This window comes from Pelmatolapia mariae, linkage group LG3_W (genome assembly GCF_036321145.2).
Source record: "Pelmatolapia mariae isolate MD_Pm_ZW linkage group LG3_W, Pm_UMD_F_2, whole genome shotgun sequence".
Classification (NCBI taxonomy): Eukaryota; Metazoa; Chordata; class Actinopteri; order Cichliformes; family Cichlidae; genus Pelmatolapia; species Pelmatolapia mariae.
This window is the reverse complement of record NC_086229.1, coordinates 2797178-2804913: the sequence shown is the minus strand read 5'-3', so window position 1 is coordinate 2804913 and position 7736 is coordinate 2797178.

Below are 7736 nucleotides of genomic sequence, written 5' to 3'. Positions count from 1 at the left end.
ATGCAAACTAGATTCAGTAGTGAATCTTCATCTTCAGTAGTATACTGAAACCAGTATAAACTGATTTTACAGAAACCAAGATCAGCACACGCTCAGCATTTCTTGAGAGCTATCTATATTCTGAAAACAGGCGGAGACTGCCTCCGTCTGCTGTGTAACCTACATGCCTATATAACCTGCAATAAAGAAGAGTACTGTGTGACTCTCTCGAGAGTTCACCCATGTACATATGATTGTTTATATTGTCTCACTGTGTCTCTGTTTTACTTTGGCAGCCTTCTATTTGGGAAATTTTCCCCTGACATGAACTAATAGAGCTGCTTGTTGTGCAGTTAGTTTCCAAAACACGCCATTCATGGTTGCATACAATTTTAGATTGATGTGGGCCAAAGCCTAGCATAGCCTGTAATGTTATTATGATGGACACATTTCATGAGTGAACTTGGCTTTAAGTGACTTACAGGTTTCTTTGAAAAATACTTTCTTATATGCACGTTCTTCCTCTTTGCTACCGTCCTCCTCGCAGCGCAGGTTTGCCGCTGCTGAAACTAAACAGAGCTCCCTGAAAGGCTCAGCCAATCACATTGGCCATATTTGTCACATGAGGTAGGACTCCAGTAGAGAACGTAATTTAACTCTTTCTGCACCGCTGGGTGACTGAGACGCTGACAGATCTTTTTGTTTCTTTCTATCGGTTTTGGGTTTTTTTACAAGAAGCGATCAAATTATTTGTGGGGACAATTCAATAATCGCTGGATATTGGTGGGGACGTGTCCCCTCCGTCTATGCCAAATCGACGCCCTTGGTAAACACAACTCCTCTGTTTTCAAACGCACAAACATTATTGTTCCAACTCATCCTGCAGCAGGTTTTAAAAGAGTTGATGGGAGCGCTGGGCTGCTCTCGTCAGCTTTAAGCGATAAAGGAACAAGACTTTTACTTCTGTGCAGGTTTATCACCTTTGAGTTTACTGCAGAGGAACCGAACTCCACCCAGAACCAGAACCAGGAGAACCCCAGAGACCAGACCTGCTACAACTGGGACCAGGAGAGAGGGAGGAGGAGGAAGAGTAGGAGAAGTACAGGGAGGACACGTAAGAGCAGTTTTTAAGGGAGGAGCAAAGTTTGTGGAGGTGGTCGGAGGAGGACAGTGAGGAGGAGGATGGATGATTGTAGGAGGATCTGGAGGAGAGATGATGAAGTTGGTTCAGTCAGTTTATTATCAGGTCACAATCTTGCATCATTTTTTTAAACAGGAAGTGATGTCAGTGTTCTGACCTCTGACCCTCAGAGAGCTCTGAGGAGACTTTCCACCCTCATCAGTAGAACATGAGTAGAGACCTTCATCAGCCTGCGTGATGTTAGTGATGATGTGCTCTGGTTCAAGACCATGACGACTTCCTTTGATGAAGAAATAAGCTGCGACTGTGGCACCATTCCTCTGTCTGCAGCGCAGAATGACATCACTTCCTGTCCTCACAGGAAGTGCAGGGATCTCCAGGATGACACCTTCATCAGACCATCAGAGACAAACAGAGTTAATGAGAGCAGAGTCTCACAGAGAAAGAGACACAGCTGGAACATCTCACCTTTAGTCTCTGATTGGACACTGAAGGAGACTCTGTCACTCTGCTGTCCAGAGGAGTCCTCACACCAGAAGGTTTCACTGGGAGCAGAAAGATCCACAACACAGTAGGAACCAAAATTCATCCAGAATCCTGAACCAGCTGCTCCACAGTCCTCAGTGAGTCCTCCTCTGGTCCTCTTCACTGTCCATCCATCAGCTGTCTGTCCATCATCAACACAACTCAGATACACTGAAGAAGATCCACTGAAGACCTGCTGAAGGTTTGGACCGACAGACAGAGACACTGGAGGACACACACACACACACACACACACAGAGTAAGTGTATTTGTGTTCTTGTTGGAGTCTCACTGATTGTTTTCACTTCATCAACTCACCTGCAGAAACAGTCGGTGCAGACAGCAGCAGCACACACACACCTACAACAGGAGGACAGATGTCACTAAAGGTCAGAGGTCACAAACAGGCAGACCACAGTCTGGACCCAGACCCTGTCAGATCCAAACCAACAACCAAATCAGATTTTCCAGCCTGCAGTCAGCTGATGTGACTAACGTGGACCTGAAGCTTGTAAGAGGTGACCTTCCACCACTGAGACGAGTTTCTCAGCTTTGACTCTGAGCATCGTCACCATGTTTGGCTCCACACACTAAAGCAGTTTCTCCACAGTCAACATAATCACAGCTAAATATGGTTCCCAGCTCATCAGTGAGCTCCTCCACATGTGTGTGAGGCTCTGAGTCAGCCAGGGTTAAAGTCCTGGCAGCACAAGCTGGAGCTCAGTTTACTCACAGAGCAGAAACGTGCAAAAGCACAGGAGAGTGGAAACTGTGGTTGAGATGTGTTACCAGTATAACTGAGACACAGTCAGTGTGTGAAACAGAAAAGAGGAAATTCAAGTTCTTTCTCTTTTTCTTTATCTCCCTTTGAACATGCATCACATTGTATTATGTTAAAATGGAGCATTATGCACATGAACAGTCTTACATATGTGTTTACTTCTATGTTACATCTGCATATCTGTATCTGTGTGTTTATGTTTGATCCTCTGGACTTTATCTTCAAGACATTTTCTCTGACATGACCTCTTTAAACTTTAAACTGCACCACAGCAGGAGAGATCAGTGAGATGCTACAAGCAGCAGTGGTCTCCATGGAGAAGGAGACTAGAGGCCAAGGTCAAAGTATCATGGAGGGAGGTTGAAGTGGTCTTGAGCAGCAGTTCTCCAGAGTTTATGATCAGCATTCAAGTTTTTTCTTTGGACATATTTGGTTGTTTTCTCACTGGTTTCCAGTCGAGTGGAAGTCAGCAGGAAGTCACATGTAGTTACTAGTTAGTTATTAGACCTGAGATGTGACTGCTCTGTGCTGTTGCTGATGACTCCAGTTAATCCTACAAGACATGCTGTGTAAGTAAATACAATCAACAACAGTTTGGTCTGCATTTATTCAAAGACCATATCCGACAGACTTCGTTTAGGGTCCACACTGTCTGCACTGTATATAGTGAAGTCTGCAAGTTTTTGAACAATGAAATTTGTTTTGTGGCCAAATTATTCTAATTTTAAAAATATGCTTTCATGACATTATCGTGTGTCGGGTGGTGATCAGAGCTATCAGTGAACGTCACCTCTCTGGTAGGGGTGGAGCCTGAGATTGTCTATATTGGGGTCTGTTCAAGAGCAAATAAAAAGTTTTTAAAAAAACAAATAAGTTTTTGTTCCAAAACATGATTGTTTGCTTGCAGGACACCAGCAGAGATGAGTCCTCCATCACAGATGGTTGGTCAGTGACCTGCAGGTCGAAGGTCATTGCATCTCCAGCCCACATCCACTGCCACTGTACTGAAGGGAAGTTAAAGACTTTCTGCTGCACTTACATTTGGATCAGCTCGATCCATGACAGTCATTCAGGCAGTGATGCCTGGAATTGAAACAAGCATCCTTAAAATATTACAACACACCAGCTCCTGTGTTTGAATGTAAAACAAATGTGTTGTTTGATCTGGAGACTGAACAATAAATACATTTTATTTTGATTATAGAAGTAATGTAACTACAAACAAACTTAATAAACTAATAATAATAAACTAATAAGAAGAATAATTAAATCTGAGACGTTGTTTCATTGTAAGATTATAAGAATGATGACAGTATAACTGTTGTTGTTCAGCAGAACAGTGTCCAGGATGTTGGCTGTTGTTTTACATTTCAAAATAAAAGCTGGGCTGATTTAAACACCATTACAAGAAGTGTTGTTAATTATTCTCTTTGAATCACATTTGCATACAGTGTTATATTAATATAAGTTACTACAAGTTGTTTTTAATGTAGCAGAACTTGACATGTTTGTCAGTGGGTGAACAATCAGTGTTACACAATCATCAAGTTATTCTTAGAACTGTACACTTAATGAATAAGTTGTCCTAATATAGTCATCTTAAGCTTTACTCTGTTTTTTTGAGGCAACAAGTTTATTAGTTTTTTAGTTCTGGGAGCTAATTAGATTTCACAGTGTGGATTTAGTGTCTGTGTCTGTCCTGCATCACATTTCCCACATTCCCGGCTGTGTGTAGCAGAGGATCCATTCAGTTTAATGCTGATGAATAAATGAGCAGCAGCTCTGAGTTTGACTCACCGAGGAGCAGAGAGACACACGGAGTCTTCATCGTGTCTGGATGACGACTGAACATCAGTCTGAGCAGCAGCGAGACGCCTTCAGCTTCATCACTTCCCCTTTAACAAATTTAACACATGAAGTGTTTCACTGGCTGAACTCCGCCACACTGTGTGGTTGGTGAGGGCGGGGCTTACTTTACTGCGCCGCAGCCTGTAGTTATCATGTACCAAGCTAAAGTTCATCATTGTCCCAGCATACACACACTCAGGAAAAGGACAAAGCCCACCATCAGAACCATTAACACCTTTTCTGAGGAAGCTCTGGCTCAGCTGCAGGACTGTTTTGCTCACAGAGTGTCTCTGAACAGGATGACCTAGAGACTCACACAACTGCAGTGCTGGGTTACATCAAACACTGCATGGACGCTGTCACCACAGAAAAGTGCAACAAACCGTAAACCCTGGATGACAAGTCAGGTTCAGGCATGTTAAAGGCAACTCTACATACAAATCTGGGGACCAGGACATGTAGAGCAGAGCAAGAGCAGACCTTAAAAAAGGCATCAGAGCAGCAAAACTGGACATTTCAAACAAGTTATCAGATCTCCTCTCTGATAACGACTCCAGGGAGGTATGGGAGGGCCTGAAACACATCACCAACTACAAAGGCAACGGGACAAATACAGATAACATGGACATCTCATTAGCAGAGGAACTTCCACTTCGAGAGAACTGCAGACACCCCCACCACCAGCTGGCACAAACTTGTCACTTATAATTAATTTAAAAAATGCAAAATAAATAAATGATTAAATCAATATGTGAGGAGTCTAATAAGTCACCCTGATCTGTGACTGAAATTGCTGATTTACCCGAGTGACTCTGAACTAAGCAGGAGGCTCAGTTATGATGTCACATGAAAAAATGATTTGCAGTGGTAAGAAGATGAAAACAGGAACAAAAGAGAAAAGGAGGACGTGCCACAACAAAAATAGATGATTACTGAGGAAGGAAACAGCACAGAGCTGAGTGACAGTGCTACTTAGATGTTCTTTTAGATTATTGTAGGGTCGGCTTTAACTGTTGTTGTTTTGCTGCTGTATAAATTGAATTAAATTGAATCGTTGCCTCTAAACCCAGACAGTCTGCTGGAGCAGACATTGTCCTCATGTTAGGGTACCTGGGTCGTTGACCCAGTGGTTTCAGTTTTGTACCTTTTTATTGGTGTTCTTATCTTAGTTTGTTTTTGTGAAGGTTTTGGTTTCTGTTTTGCATTTCTAATTTTCCCCCAGTTCTTCTTGATGTTTGATTATGTAGTTCTCAGGTTTGGGTTTCTCTATTCTGTGTCCAGTCAGTGTATGTCTGCCCTGTTCCCACGTCTCTGTTACAGTGCCTGCTTGTGAGTCTGTGTCTATAAGTTCAGTCTGTTTCCTGTTTTATGTTGAAGGTCCATGTCTTATGTTAATGTATCTGGTTTTGCTTCCTCTGTTTCGTTAGGGCTGATTTGCCCCAGCTGTGTTTCCCTCCTGTTACTCGTTCCCTGATTGCTCCTCTGTGTATTTAAGCCCTGTGTTTCTCTGTGTCCGTGTCGCCATCTGCCCTCATCTTGCTGTGTGTTCTGTCTGCGTGAGCTTATTTTGGAGTCCTAGTTTTGTTACCCTTTTGAGTTCAGCATTAAAGCTGTTTTGAGTTCATGTTTCGTTTCCCTGAGTCTGCATTTGGGTCCACCATTCCTGCCTGCACACAGCCCTCACATGATAGGCTGAGAATATATAATTTGTAGTTGTTGTGGAAAATCTTGACCCAGAACAGCATTTATTAAACACAAAATAAACCTTTATGTAACCGAGGACAAGGTAGGAGTGAACGGGACAAAGAAATAAATTGATCATTTATTTATTACATTAATTAAACATACAAATGCCCCATTATTTCCAGACAGGACTTACAACACATCCTGCTGATATCCCAGCTGCACATGAGACTTACCACACTAACTGTGCGAATATAATTACACTGCAACCTGTCACACCCCGCTTAGCGACACTGCAATCGTGAAACGCACTGCAAACAATTCAGGTCTCAGCCCAGCTGGGAATCAGCGCTATGTATGGCCTGCAATCTGGGAGACAAAGGGAAGTGGCACAAACAATTAAACAAAAAAACAAAGAAAGGAGGTTAGGAGGTAACTCGCTCTCAATCAATAACCGCCTTTACGGCTGGACGGACTAACCAAAAGAAAATTACAAATCAATCAAAAGAACAAAAAAAGGACAGCAGAGACAGCACAGCTGAAAAACAAACAACATTATCAATTAAAATATTACCCAATAAAATACCAATTTTATGAAACCATTTAAAATCATGAAGCTAAAAACAAACACTCAATATACCTACAATATTGATCAGTTTCCCTGCGCGTAGTCGATCTAGGGCTTGATCAATTATTCTATTAAAATTGGTGGTCACACTAAAAAAGTCCAACGACACATTAAAAATAGGCACACACAACCAGCAAATGATCCAAACAAAACGGCAAAAGTCTCTTACCGACAGTATACCCACTCGCACCCGAGTGAATTAATTGCCTCTGGTTTCTTCCACAGAAGAGCGCTGACTTCACCCCACACACCCACTACCTTTTCACAGCTCTTTTAGCCAATCACCTGGCAGAGAGCAACAAACTGCCAGGTGACACTTGTTACAACCCTCCCCTTCAAAGGGCATCGGCGACCCGACGATGAGCTGAAAAGAGAGCACACTTAAAATTTGGCTCATTTTATAGTGGATTGTGGCAATTTAAATGGGTTTGAGTGCTGTCCAGCAGTCTTCCTCATTGACCTTGCGCCAAGCTGGCAACATCTTCCTCCCCAGGTTCTAGGTCTCCAGAACAGTCCAAATGGGGCACCCCCACATGTGTGGGACTCAACGTCCCTTCCTTCAACACTGCAGAATCGCTTCCATCTCCCTGTTCTGTAAACATCTGTTCCACTTCATCAACCATACTGTTATTTGTGGCCAACATTCCAGTTAGATCATCCTGTTTTGAGATTTGTAGACCACTATCTTGATCTCCATCTAATTCCCTAATTGGAATGTTTCTCAACTCAGTTCGATGTACTTGTCGAAGTGGACCAGTGTGTCCAGCAGGAGCGACTGAATATACTACGCCATGACCAGGAGGAGGTCGCACTACTTGAAAAGGTGTGGTGTCCCAAAAATCTTGAATCTTATTGCGACCTCTTACAGAGTGGTTTCTCATATAAACCAAATCGCCCTGCTCCAAATCAGGGCTAGCGCATTTAGAGGAGCTCAAATCTCTCTGAACCCTTCTCTTTTCTAACCGTTGCTGCACAACATCATATGCAGCAGCCAGGGACTTTTGGTGTTCCTGTACCGACTCTTCAAGAGTGACGTCCTCATCAATTTCACTGCCAGCACCCAACCAAAAATCCACTGGCAAACGTGGCTCTCGCCCGAACATCAAATAATATGGAGTCATACCAGTCGACTGATGTACTGTGGTGTTATA